The sequence below is a fragment of the Durio zibethinus genome, chromosome 9 (genome assembly GCF_047325235.1).
Source record: "Durio zibethinus cultivar Kanyao isolate XHJ-2024 chromosome 9, ASM4732523v1, whole genome shotgun sequence".
NCBI lineage: Eukaryota > Viridiplantae > Streptophyta > Magnoliopsida > Malvales > Malvaceae > Durio > Durio zibethinus.
The window spans coordinates 22,539,959-22,559,896 of NC_143170.1; positions in this window are offsets into that span (position 1 = coordinate 22,539,959).

The following is a 19,938-nucleotide window of genomic DNA, read 5'->3' on the forward strand; positions in this document are numbered from 1 at the left end:
TATTTAGGTTTAGTTTTTGTTCGTTCAATTAAATTAAATGAGCTCGTTCGTGAACATTAAACGAACATGTTCACGAATATGTTTATGAACATATATAAATGAACATATTCATGCACAATAAACAAATCATACCCAAACAAATTTAAACAAACAAAATCTAAATGAATATAAACAAACATAAACAAATATAAACGAAATTTAAAATAGGATTAGGGTAAAGGATAAAACAGCAAATGAACAATAAACGAATGAGTTTTAAAAGAACCATAAACGAGCTTGTTCATGAACATAAATGAATGAGCAAACAGCTGTTCGTGTTTGGTTTGTTTAATAAATGAACATATAAATGATGTTCAAGATTGTTTGTTAAGCTTAGTAAACGAATATAAATGAAATAAAAATTGACCATGTTCACGAATGGTTTATTGAAAGCTTTGTTTGCTTACATTCCTAACAGAAAGTGTATAATTTAGGAGTCATTTTATATTTAATTTTTTTATATATTTTTTAATTTTTCACAATTTTTTAGATTTTTGGGATTTTTTTTATTAAAAATTAAAAATTAAAAAGTTTAGATTTTTTTATTTTTTATATTTTATAAAATTTTCATAATTTTTTTAATTTTTTCTAAATATTTAAAAATATTTCAATTTTTTCTGAAATTTTTTAACATTTTAGAATTTTTTTAAAAAAGAAATTTAGATTTTTCTTAAAAAAAATATAAGATTTTTTTTAGTTCTCATTTTCTTAAAGTTTTTGTGATTTTTTTAAATTTTAAAAAATGTTTATTTTGGTTAAAGTTTTATATTTTTTGAATTTGTTTATATTTTCTTATTTTAAAAATTTTTATGATTTTAAAAATATTTCAAATTTTAATTTTTTATAATTTTAAAAATATTTTAGATTTATTTAAAAATTTTGAACTTTTTTTTAATATTGACGTGATAGTTGATGTGACGTTGATTAAACTTTTTGACATGTGTCAGCGTTTTATTAAATATTAATGTCATGTTAATAAGTTGACTAACGATATTAGTTTGAGGTAAGTGATTGATGGATTGGAAGTTAAAGTAGCAAATTGATAATTTTATTTCTTTGAATATTAAACTGACATAAAATATATAGTACAATGGCCAAATATGTATTTATCCCTAATTATATAAATAGGAAGAAAGGGAAAAGAAAAAACTACGTTGATAAAATTAATTAAAGATTAACAATATAACATCATTATTAAATTAAAAGAAAAAGAAAAGATGAAAAACAAAGAGAAAATAAAGAAAACAATGAGAGAAATAGGAAAAAAAAACTAATGGATAAAGAAATTGAATAATTAGTCATATACAAATAATATAAAAATAATATTTTTGGAACAAATATGTGATATGGTGAAAATGTTTATTATGACATTGATGTATTATCTTATAAATTTAATTTATTTTTTACCTCTGTTCATTTTATTCATTTTTCAAAATATTTTCTACATAGAAGTTAGTATAATTTAAACATATAATATATATGGTATTAATTTGTACTTTTGAATTTACAAAATAAAATAAAAAATATGCGTTATTTTTATTCTTTCCTTTTTTCTCTTAAGCTTTTTTTATTATTATTATTTTCTCCCTTTTTCTATTTTTTCCTTTCTTTTTTTTTTTGTTTGCGTTTGACAAAGGTTGCTTAACCGACAAATGAGAGGATCAAACTCTTGTAATGATGCAACGATGGCTACAGACAACTTGATGCAATAGTCATAATGGAACGGCATTAAGAAACTAGATCAATGTCATTTTCCCTCTCATTTTCTCATTTTTTATTTTTTCCTCTCTATTTATCTCTTTTTTCTACCGATGCTTTCTCAGACATGCACCACCATCATCTTGCTTCCACCCTCCTTTTTCCACTTTTACTCTCTTTCACTCCTAACCCTATTTCTTCTCATTCTTTTTTCCTCATTCCTTTTTTCTTTTTCTTTTTTTGTTTAGACCTAATAGCCTTTGTAATTGATGAAAATTCCTTCTCATCCTCCTTGGAAACATGTCAAGTAAATGATAACAATTAATTAACAGTGGACCATGTAATTCAAAAGAGGACAATGGCACAAAATTGAAAAATTCTATGAACGGTGCATGAAGTGTTAATTGGAGACTCCTTTTTATATTGTTATAAATGAGTGATGTGACAAATTATGAGATAGGAGTTTAAATTTTTATTGATTGATTTTTATTATGTCATCCATTTGGTTAATAAAATTAGAAAAATGTGCAATCTACCTAACGAAATGAAGGTTGAGCATTTAATTGTGAATTTATTTATTTTTAAGTACAAAACAAATAATTTCACTATAATTTGAGTATAAATATGTAATTAATTTATTTTTATTTTTTATTGTCATTAAAATTTTGAAAACAAATGTTTGGACCTTGTGTGATGAGGCAATGGTGCCTAAAGATGTAAATGATACACCAATACTCATAAGCTATTTGGGTTCGGCTTAGATAAAACTCCAATTTGACTTGGTCATAGTCGAGCCAAGCTCAAGCACTAGTAGCTCGACTTATCGAATGAGTCAAGTTCGGGCATTCTAATGTTTGATTTAAATAGTTTGAGAGCCTAATCAAACTTGTATATTTTAATGTATATTTTTTATTTTAATTAAAAATTACTATTTTACCTTTATATATATTAAAATGAGCTTGAGCTCGAACACAAATAATCGAGCTTGAAGTCAAGCATGGAATTGAGCTCAAGTATCTTGATGTTTATCTCAAGTCGAGTTTGAATTTAAGAATTAAAATTCAATCAAGTTCAAACTGAATTATTAAAAGTTTTCTGTCAATACTATATCAAGATAAAACATTGACAAAATTATTGAGATTAACACATTATAGAAATATATATATATATATATATATATATATTAGCAATCAATGTGGCACTTGCCTTTTGATTTTTTTAAAATTTTATTTAGTGATCAATTAAATTTTTTGTGTTAATAAATAAATTAATTGAAGATTTATTAAAGTCTTTTGGTAAATGAAGATGAAAAATGTGGTTTGACTAATCAAAATTCAAGGACTCATAATTCAATTAATTAGAATTCTCTTATAAATCTTCCATTTTATCTCTAGATAAATTAAAATAATTTAGAGATAAAATCAAATTCTAGCCACTCAAATTCTCAAGATTACAAGGGTCATCCAATCAAATTTTATCCATGAGTCATTTTCTTTATCTCTAATTAAATTAAAAGAATTTAAAGATGAAATAAAAAAGTTTAAGTTATTTTAGAACTCTCTTACCTATCATCACCTATCATTAAAAATACAAATTTCCTCTAGGCCATTTGACACAATTTTTTTGGGAAAAACCACTTGAAGACAAATGGGGAAAGAAAATATTTGAAGAATAAAAAATTTCAAAGCTCCCACAAGTTTCCAAAAATAATGGAAAAGAGAACACAATTTTTGGGGAAGGAAATAAAGATAAGTGCAAAAGAGAACATATGAATAATCAAAGTCTCCAAATTCCCATAAGTCTAACATAAAAAATCTAAACAATGAAGTCTTCATGCTTCTAATAAGCAAATTCAAGAAGACAAATGGAAAAGAGAAGATTTGAAAAATTAATGTCTCCAGAGTTCTTACAAATTCAATATAAGAGATTTGAAGATACAAAGAACAAACAAATTCAACAAGACAATTAGAGAAAGAAAATATCTAAAGAATTGAAGTCTTTAAAGCCCCCACAAGTTCAAGAAGGAAAATTTGAAAAATAAAGATTTTAGAGTTTCAACAAACAAATCCAAGAAGAAAGATTTGGAAGTCTAAGTTTGAAGATCCAAGAATCTCTAAATTGAGACCAAATTTGAAAAATTCTTAAATTTAGATCAAATTCTAAAAATCCCTAACTTAGGACCAAATTTCAAGATTTTCTAGAGTTCTTAAATTTTGGGACCAAATTTCAAGAACTCAAAGAAATCCTAAATTTTGGATTCAAATTTATTTAATTCAAAAACAAGTCATTAAGAGCCTTGAAGCGAATTTTGTTGAAGAAAACAATTCACAATTTTGAAAAGAAAAAAAAGATTTTAGATTCAAAGCCTTTCCAAAGTTTCAAAAATCAAGTTCTAAAAAATTGAAAATTGTTTTTTTGAAGAACTCACAAAACGCAGTATTTGTGTTATAAGAATTGTCATGAAATTACTTTTCGATCTTATTCTATCTAAAGAAAAGACATCAATTTTGTTTGTTCAAAATCATGTCATCAAGACCTTTAAAGTGGATTTTTTTTTGTAAAAATCTTGTTCACCTAAAAGAAGGAGATCAATCTTATTTGTACAAGATCAAGTTTTCCAAACCATTGAAGTGAATTTTTCGTAAAGAATCTTGTTCCACCTAAAAGGAGTTCAATTCTGTTTGTTAAAGAAAAAGTCTTATAGACCCTTGAAATGGATTTTTTTTTGTGAAGAATAGAATTAGAGAATCTTTTTTATTTATAAGTTTTCAAAGATTGTAATTTCTATATTTGATAAATAAAATTATTATTTATCTTCAATTTTTCTAGTCTTATTTTTTACTCAAAATTTGTGTATACACACAAGTGATACTCTTATTTATGAAGTAAGCAATAGATTTCATAAGTTGAAATTTGGATAAATTTGAACTAATTTATAGATGCTTGTTTCAAGAATAATTTTGCTAAACATTACCTGACATGTGAATGCCATTTGATAAATCACTTACTATCTATGGCAACATTCTCATATAAAAGTTATATAAGTGATCTTCTTATTTGAGATTGCCATGGATATTGTATGATGAAATGTTATATTTTGATGTTATCATTTTATGATCTTAAGCATGGATGTCGTCATAGGATATTTTGTGTATAACATGAATCATATGAAAATATATTATGAGTAATTGAGAAATGGTTTATTACCTAGTGACTAAGAGAATATCTCATTGATCTTGGTAAGTATTATTTCAAGAAATCTTTAATTAAAGTAAAATGAAAATTTCAAATAATTTTAAAATTCATTCGAAGAGTTGATAGTTTAAATTTAAAACCAACCATTAGTTAGATTATTTGAGTTAACACTAATCCATACTCTATTTCTAAGAGATATTAAGTGAGGAAATGATAAAAATCATACTAACAAACTATGCACTAATAGGTTGGTCAAACTTCATTAACCTTTCTTAAAAATTGGATTGTCATGAAACATTGCTAAATAACAATCATGATCTACAAATATGATTTGATTGATTAGAGGGTTAATGATGAATTGAAAAGATTTTGATTCATCTAATCCTAATTAAAGAAAAATTACAATATTCATATTTATTACCAACATGTTAAAGAATTTAATAGATCAAACATAATAAAATGTAGAAAGAGAAATTAAAATGGAATTATTAAGTTGAATTTAATTAAAATGAATTAGGAACTTGAAGGACTTAATTGAATCAAATCAATGATCAAAGGATAAATTAAAAAGACACATAATCTAGTTGGACTAGGAGTGGTCGAATATCCCTCCATATAAGGATACTTTGACTTCCCCTTTTATTACATGTATGACATACATGATACAATTGCAAGAGACAATCAGTTTGTAGCTAGCACTAGCATTTGACCAAATACCAATTCATCTCTTAAGTAGATTTTCTCATTACTTGTTTGTGTGAACTATCAGTAGAGGTTTAACATTTGGACAACTAAAGGTTTACAACAATGTCAACTAAAGTTTCTTGGTGTTTTTATTTTTGCTGATTTTAGGGTTTCAAGGGAAGTCTCTTTATCTTCTAGTTAGTGCCAGGGTTACCCCAAACAAAATCAATGTGTGATTTATCTTTTTGAGAATTAAAATTTAAAATTTTTATTGCTTTTATGTTGATTTCATGATTAATTCTCAAAATAGTGGACTATTTACAATTTTTTTCTTTATAAATGGAAAGAATTTTGTACATACACAATTACAAAAGAAATTTATAAGTCCAACAAAAAGATAAATGAGATGAAATTCAAGTAACTCATATCCATATTCACATCCACACAAGGCCTAACTTTTGATAAAATTGGGAGACTTAAATTTCATATCATAATTCACTTTTGTGAGAAAATTTTCTCGTAAACACAAATATTAGAAAAAGGCTTTGCCTATTTTGACACAAAATAAATGCATACCCACCACAAGCAAGATATATGTCTTAATAATTATAAAGAGATAATGAGACAATAATGGTAGTAAACAATAATTCATATCAAAGTAGCTTTTAAATTGTGACGATGGATATATATATATATATATATATATATGAGTTTTTATATGGGAAATATTTTTGATTAGTTATTTGGGAATTAAGGTTAAGGTTATTACAAAACATACAGTTTGGGTTATCCAAACTCGTATTGGTTTTCTTTTGAATTATGCAAACACAATTACTTTCTTTTTAATTAAGCAATTTTGAATTATGCAAATACATAAAGTCGAAGATCAATTTATTGATACTTTATAACTAATCTATTATAAATCCATTGGCCTATATATGAAAAGGTTTATTCCAACCTTATTCCTCTAATTGGTACAATGGCTTACTATAAATTCGATTGCCTTATAAGCTTTCTTTGCAAATCATTAGGGATATTGGTAGATTAGTTGATGAGAAATTATTGAAACTTCAAATTTATTATATGCCCAAAGATATTATCTTGGATGAAAAAAGGAATCCTAAGAAGAAGAGTAGTCTGATGTAAATCTTAAGCTCCCTAAAGATCCTAGTTTTAAGTTAAAGGTTTTTATGATGCATGGAATGATGTGATATAAAATTTATTGTGCTTCCCTTGCCTTCGAAGGTAGGTATGGCTCTAGCCTTGCTTGGGTCAAAGGTGATAGTTCTAATTTCTAGCTCATTTTCATTTGCCTAAAGTTGATGCTATCCCACAACGTGGTTTGTTGACAATCTATCTATGGAATCCTAAAAATATCTTTAGTGGTAGCGTAGCAATTTTAAATACAACAAGATAACACAATATGACAATAACACGTAATAAATTGTGTATGTGTTTTTTATAATTGTGTTTCTTGTTTTAATTGAGTTGACATGTTTAAGATACAATGTTACACATGTCATGTTTTGTGCCTTATCCGTGTTATACATTTAAGACAACTAATTAATTAATCATGTTTTAATCATGTATCGTGTTAACATTTATAAATGACATATTTATAACACACATATAATCTTGTTTTAGTATTTTATTATATTATTATTTTGATTTAATTTTGAATTATTAATTAGATATTCTAGTGTTAATTGTGTTTGATCATATTAATTATGTATAATCGTGTTAATCATATCGTGTCATATTACTCATTTCTAAAACGAATTAAAACATGTTAATCATATCGTATTACGTGTAACATGCATAATTAATGTATCGTGTTCGTATTTTTGTCATTTGTGTCATTTAAATATTCATGTCATGTTTAAAATCGTGTCTGATACAAAATATGATATGATGACATAAATTATCGGTCTAATAGCCATCTCATTCTTGCAATTATCAACGTTTTTGTTGAGAAATTTTGCCTTGACCTTTATGTGTTCCTTAAAAGACTAGGCAATTTTATCTATCTTCTTATGACTACAAGACTTGTTGGTTGAGTTGCTATTGCTACACCTCTAGAAAAAGATGTTGTCAGAAACTTGTTTTGTTGACATTCTACCTTAAATACTTCTTGATTTTTTACCTATGATTTTTAATGGCATTTTCAACTTGAGTCCCATTTGGTGTGCCAAAAGAAAATGTTGAACTAATTTTTTTATCACACCAAAATTGACTAGACATACTGGCTAATTTTGAATCTTGTTAGCCTAAATTGATCATTACATTGAAATGAAAAAATAATTTTGCTTTTTGAATTAAATTTGCTTAAGATATTTATACATTTCTCAAACAAAAAAAATAGTATTTTAAAGATGATTTATTTGAGCTTATATAAAAGTCTTTTTTAGTTGTGTTCTACTTGAAAATGCAAGTTCAATTGATATTTAAAGAAATTTTCATTTTTTGAACATGATATAATTTTGGCATTTTTAATTTTGAGAAAATAAATTTTGCTATATACTTTACTTGAAAATGTAAGTCCAAATTGATATTCAAACAAAATTTATTTTTCTTGGACAAATACAATTTTACCATTATTGATTTCAAGTAAAAAAAATTTTCCATATGATTTATTTGACTAGAGCTTTGGTTCTTGAAAAGAGAAATGTATTGAACTCTAATATTTTCTTTATGGAATCAAATTTCGAAAAAAAAAATGAAAATTAAAGAAATGTTTTCAATATTAAGCTAAAAGAGAATCCAAAAAATTTACTTTACAAATATTTATTCTCGGACTTGAAAATTAATTTGAAAATTCAAAATATTTTTTCAAAAAATGAAAGATTTTTAATTTAAAAAAAATTAAAAATTAAAAATAAAAGTCAAACAATACAACCTTTTTTTAATTTAAAAAATAAAAGATTTTAAGGAAATTGGAGATGTGATTGAACCTTTTATGAGAGGATTGATTCCCTCAAAAACAAAATACCCCTTGAAAACTGCCAAGCTTGAAAGGATCAATTCCGTCTATGAAGGGATCAATCTCCTAACTTTTTTCAAAGAGAAAATTTAGTTGACAGCTTGGAAGGAATCAATCTATTCTTATAGATGCCCAATTTTGTTTAGATCGACTTAAGTTTCTTATGCTTGATTTGAATATTTCAATGTGGGACAAATTTAAACTTTCTTAATTGAATTTACCTAATTGGGCTCATTCGAATTTTATTTTGAAGGAATCATTTTTGGTCATTTTACTTTAATCAAAGCCCACTTGATGTCAATATTGGGCCTCTATATGGGCTTGGAGGAAATTTGAAGTCTAAATTTTAATTTTAAGGCCCAAATTATTAATTGAAAAATTACACGAAAAATAAAAAAAAAAAGAAAAGAAAATTTACAAAAAAAAAAACAAAAAAAGGGATTTTCGTGGCTAGGCTTTTCACCTTCACTTTCTCTTCAAACTAAGACCGGCACCACACATTTCCATCCTCAACTATGGATTGTTTTTACCTTCTCCTGTTTCCATTTACTTTCAACATGATTTGAACAAAATTCCTTACTTTTCCTTCCCCCTAAATGTAGCATTGCAAAACCCTAAAATGCAGCAACTACTACTGTAAAAAACATAAAAGGGCCATTTACAAACAAAAAAAAGGGAGTTTCATTTTGGTATTGGGAAGAAAGGAAGAAACCAACAATTTTTTTTCCCAAAAACCATTTGGCTATAAAAAAATTCCTAGCAAAAATCCCAAATCCCATTAATAGCCAAATGATCCAAAAAAAAAAAAAATTAACCAGCATCACCCATAATTCATTACAACTAGCTCACAATTCACAGCACCAGCACTAGCACCAATCCCCGCACGTACCTAACCTTTGTCCACACCAACAGTAGTTACAATACCAACCTGATCGCTACTTGATTGACCTTTGCACATGCCCAAGCCATTACCACCTCAAAGTCAAGCTCCACTAAAATATCCTTTAGCATTAAGCCCCTACTCACACTAGCCCTCGCATGCCATCATAGCTTTGCCCTGACAAACGTTGCCTCATGTCTCCAGTACCGACATCCACCAATTTCTCACCAATCTCCATCATACTCAAAACCCCACTTCATAGTCCATCTTCTACCTACACCAACCTTAGACCACCATCATGAGTGGCCTAACCCATTACCAAAAAAAAAAAAAAAAAAGCCAAAACCCACTAATAGCACCCCAAACCTCACTATTCGACCATCCGTGGAACAAAAAAAAAATTCTTTTTTATCCTCTGTTCTAAAGATCACAAAAAATAAATAAAAAAAACAAAAAACCATAGTCCTTAATGTTGTGAGGAACCCAGTGCCAAGCATTGACCTAGCCAAGAAAAAATAACAAAGGTTAGATTCGATTGTCCCTAAAAAAAAAAAAGAGAAATAAAAGGTAGTCAGATTCAACTGAAGCTGTGGAGCCAACAGTGGTAATAATGGCTCGTGGCAGAAAAGGCTTTTTGGTTGATCTAAACCAATGGAAACGAGGAAAGAGAGCAGTAAAACAACGTACTAAAAGTACAAGGATATCAAATGGTGGAGGAATGAGATCTAAATGTTTGAAGTGTCATTTTAGATTTTCAAATCTAAGCAGAGCTAGGCCATTATGGAAAAAATGAAGGTTGGATTAAGAAGAGTACGAAGAAAGGAAGCTCTCGACGAAATTTGAGAGCCAAATGATGTCAGCCAATGGTGGCTGACAACAAGGTGTGGTGGTTATAATAGCAATTTTCGGCTAGCAACTAGGGGGCTTTTTTCAACCAAGCAATTTTGTTCCTAGGGCTTAATAGAATGTAAACTTTGGGCTTTAATGTTAGAGCTCTATTTGGGTATATTTTCTTCTCCTTTTGGTTATTTATTTTATTATATCCTTAATTCTTTTTTAGGTTTGTTAATGTTGCTTTAAAAATTATAAAAAATAATAATCATAATAATAAATAAAATGCACATAGATATATTTTTGAAAGTTAAATTATTTGTGGATGATTAATAAAATAAAAATGTAATTTGAAAACGAAAGGTGAAAGATAATATTTTTATGATTTAAAAATAATTTTCTTTAAAAAGAACATTTTTGGAAATTAAAAAATTAAAATGATATTTTTAAGTGAAAACCAAATTTAGAAACCTTGCCTACTTTTTGGAGGGAATTCAAATCGTATTTTAAAGAATTTAATTCCGCCTAAATGTTAAAAAATTAAAATTTTAAAAAATTTTAAAAATTAACATTAAAAAATTGTTCTTTACAAACCAAAAAATAATAAACAAAGTTGCTTTTGTTTTTATTTTTTTATTTTGGGAAGGAATTGAAAGAAAATAGTATATGATTAAATATGCATAGCATGGATTAAATTGGTTTCAATTTTTAGTTTGCATTTGCATAATTTGTTTGTTTCATGTTGATTAATATAGAACTTTAAAACAAAAAGGAGAAATATGAAAACCAAATTTGCTTCAAAAGTCCACCTAGATATTGGAAATTTTTAGAGAGATTCATAACAATATGAAAAAACCAAAACCCTAAAATCATAAAACCTCGAAATGCTAAAACCCTAAAATCTTAAAACCCTATAATCCTAAATTTAATCCAAACTCCAAATTTGACCCGCAACCTCAAATTATCACTCAAAAATCATTCAAACCATAAAAACCTTGACCTAAGCCTACAAATTTTGAAAATTAATCCTTTAATCAATTTCAAACTTCTATAGCATTAACCTTCTTGGATCTTTCAAAAATCTGGGTGGCTTCATATTGATTTCTCTTACTTCATATGCATAGGATTGGCTTTATGGTTTTCAAACTTGCTTTTGACTGTTCGTTTTGGAGTTTTCGCCCTAAAGCCACATTCTTCTTTCATTTTTTTTTCTTGATTATTTCATCATGCACTTAACAATCCAAGTTTCATCTAAAATGGTTTGTTTCATCATGCATTTACAATCCAAGTTACAAATATATAGGGTTGTTTCCTTGTACTTGAATAGGACCTCAGCACATATGATTATTAAATATGTCCCTACTTTGCCCTTTAATTTGAGGGTGATCCTTAGTCAAGTTTCATTTAAAAAAAATTCATTAGATTCAAAGGGGAAGTAAGTGGATAATTTTCATGTTTGTGAAAAGATGATGAAAAATGGTCTTTTTTCATCTTAAACACAATCACTTAAATTGAAAAATGATTCCTTTTAGGAAAATGAATCCGAATAAAGGTTTTTTTTTTAATTTTTTCTTAGGATTTTTTGGTTTTTTTTACTTTTTTTTTGTTTTGTTTTTGTTTTGGTTTATTTTGGTTTCTTTTACAAATTTTTGGGTTTTTTTTGGATTTTGGATTTTTCAAGTCCTTGTTTGTAATTATTCAAACTTCTAAAGTACATGATGCCACAATCATTTTTTTGCTTTTTCTTTCCTTTTTTTTTCTATGCCCTAATAACTCACACATCAATCCACTTTGCCAAACACACAATTCATAAAACTGTCTCATTCAATGTGCCACTTCAAATGACAATCATGTTGATAAACTCACTATGGGTCTCAAATGGTTCATATCATCCAACAAAAGAAAGGGTTGTGGCACTTATCAAGTTATCTTAAGGGCGATTTGGCCTAAAACATGAAATAAGGTAAGTTGAGAATTAAGACTTTATGTGTTCAAAAAAGTTTAATAAAATATGGGTGATTTTGCATTTGGCACACTTGAGGCTATAGCATAGTCTTGACACATCAAATTATTAACCTCTAAGTTTCTAAAAAAAAAGTGTCATGTTTGCTTGATTTTCTAGAAATCCAAAATGTATATATATATTTTAAATTAATTGTCTCATTATTCATTACCTAAGAAAAGATTATTACCCTTTTATATCACAATATGATCAAGTGAAGACAAGACTTACGAGTTCAAGTTCATGCATTTTAAATGGCTATGGCTTATGAGCGAAATCATGTAAGTGGTTTGGAGCATGAGAATGTTCAGAGAGGGTGTGAAGGTATTGGATGGGTTTATTTCTAATAGTAATCACCAATTATTTCGAGACTCTAGTCACCTTTTATGGATTTCTTCTCTTTTTTTTAAAGGTCCATTTTTTTAAAATTTTTACTTCCTTTTTATCCTAGTTTTCCTTCAAAATCTTGAAAACTACTTGTATGAGGCTTTATTCTCAAACAAATACAAATCAATTTTTTTGAATTGTTCTCAACCAAAAGTTAGAAACTATATATAAAACAATATTTACAAATCCAATCTAACCAGTCAATGTGTTATTATTTACAAAGTTCAAAAATTAAAATTATCCCTTTTTGAAGAAACAACATTCCACCTTCAAGAATTTTGAAAACAAAATTACGTATAACACTAGAGAGACCAAAGATCATTTGTGAGCAATGATTACACTTTCAAGTCCACAATATTGTTTTTATCTTAGACCCATTAAGTTCGATGTGCTCAATCTTTTCCAATATTCAATTTTTCAAAGTTCTTGCCAAAACTTAGACAAAAAAGAAGTATGCTGACTGGAAGATGACTTAAGCTCTATCAAATTTCCATGATCATGATTTTCCCTTACAAAACTTTTTTTTTTACCCATGTGGAACACTATTTATTCATCAAATGATGGGATGTCATTAGAGAATAGTTAAATAAATGAATGAATGAAATGATATTTTCATGATGAATTTGCAAATATGTGTAACAAAGGTGATGCATGCTTTTCTAAAATGCAATATATATACCATTCAAGTTTGATGAGAATCATATTATTTATCCACATACTCAAAATAACAAAACATATTTACATGAAATAAAGTGTATCTACAATGTAATGTGATGGTAATTATACCATTTTTGAATATATGCACATGAAATGAGTGATGAAATACATTTATATGAAATGCAGTATATGTACAATACAAACCATGTGAGTGTGTATGCATGAAATGCAATGTTCTATTTCATGATGTGTTTGCATGAAATGCAATGTGCATATAATGCAAGTTTAGAATCATATCATTTATGAATGTATGCATGAAATATAACGACATGCTACATGAGTAAAGAGTTCTATGCCTGTGATTGATGAAACATACATCATATAAAATGCACTAACATATTATATGCATGAGATATGTTCACATGAAATTCAATGATGTGTTATGTAAATCTAATGCAATTGACACTACCATTTAAATATGTATAAGATAAAGTGCATGTACTATCTATTAAGACGTCTATGAGAAAGAATGCATGTACCATATATTGAGATATGCATATGGGGTGCATGTACTATCTTATCAAAATGTGAATGAGATGGAATGACTGTATTATCTTATCAAAATGTGTATGAGATAGAATGCCTATGCTATCTTATTATTCCCAACTTCAAAGACATGATAAAAATGTATGTAAAATGCATCAAATGAAGAACACTCAAACTAATAACTTTTTTTCATTTTCTAAAAAGAGAGAAAATTCAAGAACACAAAAAAATCACAAAGAATGACTAAGATTTGAATTTTTTTATATATTTTAGTTTTTTACTTGGCCAACAAATAAAGAATTTAAGAAACCTATTCTTTTTTTTTTTAAATATTTTATTGAATTTTTTACCATATATTTTTTTTACAAAACCCACTAGACTATTTGATCAATTCCAAAACTTCCTTTTTATTCAAAATGTGGCGACAATAAAAATACATAACAACTTGATTCTAAATTCACTCAAAAGAAAATTTGGGTTGAAACAAAAGGGGTAAACTCTTTTTTTTTAATATTTTTTCTTTCTTACAATTTTACTTTTTATTTGGCTAACAAAGAAATTAAGAAAAATTCCTTTTTAAAAAATTTTTTTTTTTGCTTTTTTGTGGTTTTTCTTTTTTCTGTTGAACAAAAATAATTTTTTTAAAGATGCAATTATCAAACAAACATTAGACAAACCAAACAATATGTCAAAAGAAAATTTTATTGGAAGCATTTTGCTTCTTTTTCTTTTTCAAAATTTTAGTTTCTTTTGTGTTATTATTACCCCCAAAATACAAGTTGTATGAGAGTGTTCCTTATGTGTCCTAATTTGGATAATTTCTATAAAAATATTCAGCATGGCTCTACCTAAGGTTGGCTCCTAATGGCTCACAATATGTTGGGTTAGGATTTATACGTTTAAAGGTTTTCAAATTATTCCTCACATCATCTTTCATTATAGACTAGTAAGACACCTCGATTCTCATCCTTTACAAGCTATAAACGTAAAGGACTCAACTTGAGTAGGAGTGCAAATGCGAAAGTTATCACTTTACGATAGCATAGCTAATTTACTTTCTCATAATAGGGATGGAACCTGAGTATAGAGCTCATACATACAAGTGCATATGCAAAGTGTGGGGGGAAATATAACAATTAAAACAATATAAGTAAATAAATAAATGACAAAATCAAAGTATGGATGTAACTAATATGTATTATTTTTCAAAAGAATTAAAATTAAATATCACTTAAACTGTTAAATCCAAAACTTGAGATAACACATGATTAATTTTTGACCTAACTCTAAAAAATATGAGCAGTGGACTTACCAAGCCATCATAACGGTTTTGGAGCCACTAGATGAAAAATTTTAATAATAAAAAAATAAAAGGAGTCACCATCAATCTTTTTTGTTAGGTATGATTGGCCACCAAAAGTTTATCTTTTTAATGAAATAATAAAATGAAATTAAAGTTTATCAAAAAGATGATTTTGGTCTATGCAAATAGAATTGGATTCAAGAGTCAGTTACAGTGGGAAAGATTAACACCCCCACAATGCCCATAAAAATTGGTACCAATTAATCATGCGTTATCTTCGATGTTGGATAAAATGGTTTCGATTTGAAATTTAACAATAATTCCCTTCACTTTCAAAATGAAAATCAATTTTATTAAAATTCTTTGTTTAGGAATATTGAGAAAACCTTTCGGTTAAAAAATTACCTTAAAATTCTCCAACATCTAAGTAAAACTTTAAAGTTAACTCCTTTCGTCTAAGATTCATCATGATATTCCTTGAAAATGAAAATAACATTCTTTGTAGATGATGATTGTTGGTGACTTTTCAACATCTAGACAGAGTACCAAGAATTATTTCTCTTATAATATTATTTTAGTTTTATTTTCAAATCCATTTTTAATAAATTTTTCATAAAAAAGATACTTATGTAGAAAAGGATGATGCTATAATTAATGAACAAATAGTAACAATTAAAAGACATAAAAATGTGAGAGGAACGCTACTAATAATCTAGAGATAAATATATACAAACAAATGTAATGTAAGTTAATGAAATGCAATTTTGGGATCAGGTCCTTAAATATTAAAAGACCACTCAAACTCTCCAATCTCTAGGCAAAGTTTATGTTCGACTATTTATATTTGAAATCTTTTTTTTTAATTTTTTCTTTGTCTTATCTTATTGTTATTATTTAAGTTAAGGAATTATACGAAAGAAAACTTAATGATATATAATTTCTTAAATATCACATCGTTTAGGTGGCATTCAAGAGCAGCTTACTTCATATGAGATTTTCATATGTATCCTTAACCTTAACGTCTATCAAGATGACACATTCGGAGACTAGAAAAAAAGTGTCAAACATTTTAGTTTTCAATGAATTCATGCTTTTTGAAAAATTTATGTTTCATTTGTGAGTTTAAATGAAAAAGTATACATCTCTTTTGTTCCTTTCAAGTGATGAACCTTTTTTGAATAAACTGAAACCTTGACATACCGAACCATTAAATCCATTGTCACCTCTTTCATTTCTAATAGGGAACACCAATTTTCAAGAGACTGTAACATCACATTTGTTTGGACATTTCATTGTTTATGACCATAGAACTTTAATTATACGAGGCAATTTTGTTGATCATTGTAAAAATTTTTGAATGATCAATCACACATTTTTGTAAAAAATAAGAAAACCATGTTTGGGTGTAAAAGAAAATTATCGAATTGTGAAAACCTTCAAATTGCTTTGGATTCAAGAAAGAAAAATGTTCTCATTGAAGAATTAAAAAAATTTTAAAAAATTTATGAGAAACATCGTGTTTTATCTTCTTGGGCTTGCAAAAGAGTCCAAAATGCATGCTGCATATTATATGTTGAAAATAAAAATAAAAACGAAAGCCTATTGAAAATTGAAAGGAAAGTCAAGAAAGTTTGTTTGAAAAGAAAAAAAAAGTAGAAATTGGTGAAGAAATTAGATGAAAATTGGTGAAAAAATAAAAGAAAGGTAAGTTAAGATCATTTTGGGAAGAAATCAAAAAATTATTTTAATTGGGAATGAGCGATAAGAAAAATTGAAAAAAAAATTTCTTTTGGAAAAAAGAGCATTTTAGTGTTTATGTTGGGGCACATTTATCATGAAGTTCCTGTATTTTTCTTCCCAAAATGATCTTAACTTACCTTTTTTTTTGTTTTTTCACCTGCTTTCATCTATGGGTATTTACAAAGTGAAGTTATATACTTCCAAGGAATATTTGAAAAAAAAAAAGAGTGAAAAAAAAAGAAACAAAATTTGAATTTGCAAATTTGCATTTACATCTGGGGCATCAATGTTATGTATGAACATCAGCACTTGCATCTTTATAGAGACATTTGCATCCTATAAAAAAAATGCACTTCTCCATCATGGCAAAGACCTTTGTATGCTCATCCTCATATTTTTATTTGCATCATGAAAAAGGTGTTTGCACTTGCATCATTGCAAAAATTTGCATCATTGTGATAGACATTTGTATTTGCATAATTACATCGAACATTTGCATCAAGAAAAATACATTTGTGTTTGTATCTAGAAAAAGGCATTTTCATATTTGCATAGAGCATTTGTACTTGCATCTTTGCATGAAGTAAAGTTTGCATCCGTATAATCATTTCAATAGTCTTTTTGCATCATGATATGTTTGCCAAAATTTGGGTAATAAAGCAAGAAAGAGAAAATTTGTTCTTTTGAAATATAAAACACTTAAGAAATGGTATGAAACACTTTTGAAACAAAAAATGAATACTTTGAAGTAAAAAGATTTCAAACTCTAAAGGAGATTACAATTAGGAGAATGAGTACATGATTCAAGACCTCTAGGTAAAATTTTATATTTTTAAATAATCTACAAGATCTCCGGATAAAATTTTAAATTTTTAAGCAAATTCTAAATCCTTTGGGCAAGATCCATAAGTTTTAAAGCTGAATCTATTTAAATGTTAAGACTTACGAGACCTTCGAGCATAGTCTCTAAGTCTTTTGGGTGTACACACTGAATTTTATTCGGAACATTTTTAACATGATTGACTTGGGCTTATTTGCAACATAAGCCGAAACCATTAATATATAACCATTATGTAAATCATTTAGGAGAATTATTTATAACCCATAAAGAGCCCACAAGTTAACCCATTTAGGGATCCAAAATGAACTCGGATCAAATCCGATCAAATTTGGTCAATAAAATTAAAATTAGTCAAACAAAGTCAAAATTACGTAAAACTTAGTCAAAATATATAGAACCCAAGTTAATTCTCGAAATTTACAACCTAATTGGAATCAATGTGGGTTAAAAGTTAAAATTGGTGATTTTTGAAAACACTAAAAATTTTTATTGCATTTAGAGAAGTAAAATTAACAAAATACCCTTTAAAGGTATTTTGGTAATTTGACCTTTTTAGCTAGAATTTCTATAAAATTTTTTAGATCTCAATTTCATAATATTTCATGATTTTTGGTGCATTTGAAATCACAATAGTACCTCGAAAGGTGTGAAATTACAAAAATATTCTTTAGGGGTATTTTTGTAATTTGGCATTTTTGAGCTCGAATTTTCATGAAACTTTTTTTATCTTAATTTCATAATATTTCATGATTTTTTATGCATTTGAAATCAAAGCAGTACCCCAAAAGGAGTGAAATTATGAAAATACCTCTTATGGGTATTTTCAAAATTTGGCCTTCTAAGCTCATATTTTCATGAAACTTTTTAGATCTCAATTTTATAATATTTCATGATTTTTGGTGTTTTAAAATCCTAAAAATGAGCATAGAAACATTGATTTCTAAGGAATTGGTTTGAAAACTAAAAACCTTATACTAAAGGTAAAATAGTCTTTTCATTTAGTTTAAAGGCTATAAAAATCCAACCTTTGCAATGAATAATGTGGACCACTAGATCTCTTATTGAATATTGATCCAATGGCTAAAAATTTTTCCTTGAAAAAAAAAAAAAGAAAGAATTTTGGCCCTTGGATGAGATTTGATCCAAAAGCCTATGTTTAATCTTTTAAAGATATTTTGGTGGATTTCTTCTTTCTAAAAGGGGAGGAGGCTTGTTTGGTTTTTTTTTTAAAAAAAAAAAGGAAGCCATTTGAGAAAAAGGGGGGGGAACTTAAAGGAGGTTATTAGAAAAAAAAAAGGAATGAGGAAGTTAGTTAAAAAGACAGAGAGAGAGAGAGAGAGAGAGAGAAACTTGACATGAAAAAACAAAGGTATTTTAAGAGAGAAAGTTTGAAAAAGGTGGAAGCTTTCCCAAAAATAAAAAACTAGCTATTAGAAAACTAAAAAAAAGGTAACTTTTTACACTTCTCAGCTAACTTACCAACATATAAAAAACTATCATATTTTTATACAAGGTTTATGGCATGAGTTAGCATTGATGTTTTCCATTTGTGTTATAAAACATAAATGAGTCTACTTGCTTTCCATGTAAAATAGTCTATAAACGTGGTCATATAGGGTATGTGTCTACCATTCTTTCATTGGTTGATGCATATATAAGCTTTAAAGCTTCCACCTTCTTCATATTTACTAATGGCTACATTGAAAACATTGTCATTTTACTTAAAAAAAACCAATACTTTCCAAGATACAAGAAACAAACTAGGGTTTTAAAAGGTTTTGAGCTTAAAAAGGTTTTTTTTTTTTAAAGATTTTCTGATCTATCTTACCACACTATCCATGAAAAATTCTTTTGTTTACCATTATAAAAGTTCCCTTCATGTATGTTGTTTCTTTTCCTTGCATGTGGCTTGTGTATGCTAGCTTAAAGCTCCAAACCTTACATGGTTACTAGTTCTTGCTACATTATTTTTGCATCTGCTCTTCTATTTTTTGTGAAGTCTATTCATGGTCATTCCATGCATGTTTTGACTTTGGCATGTATGTTGATGAAGTATAACTTTACGTGTTTTTTAGCTTTTGCAAAATGGCTGTTTGTGGGAAGAGAGTCGCATATCACTCTTCATCAACTGGAATTGCAAAACAGTTTTTGCCTC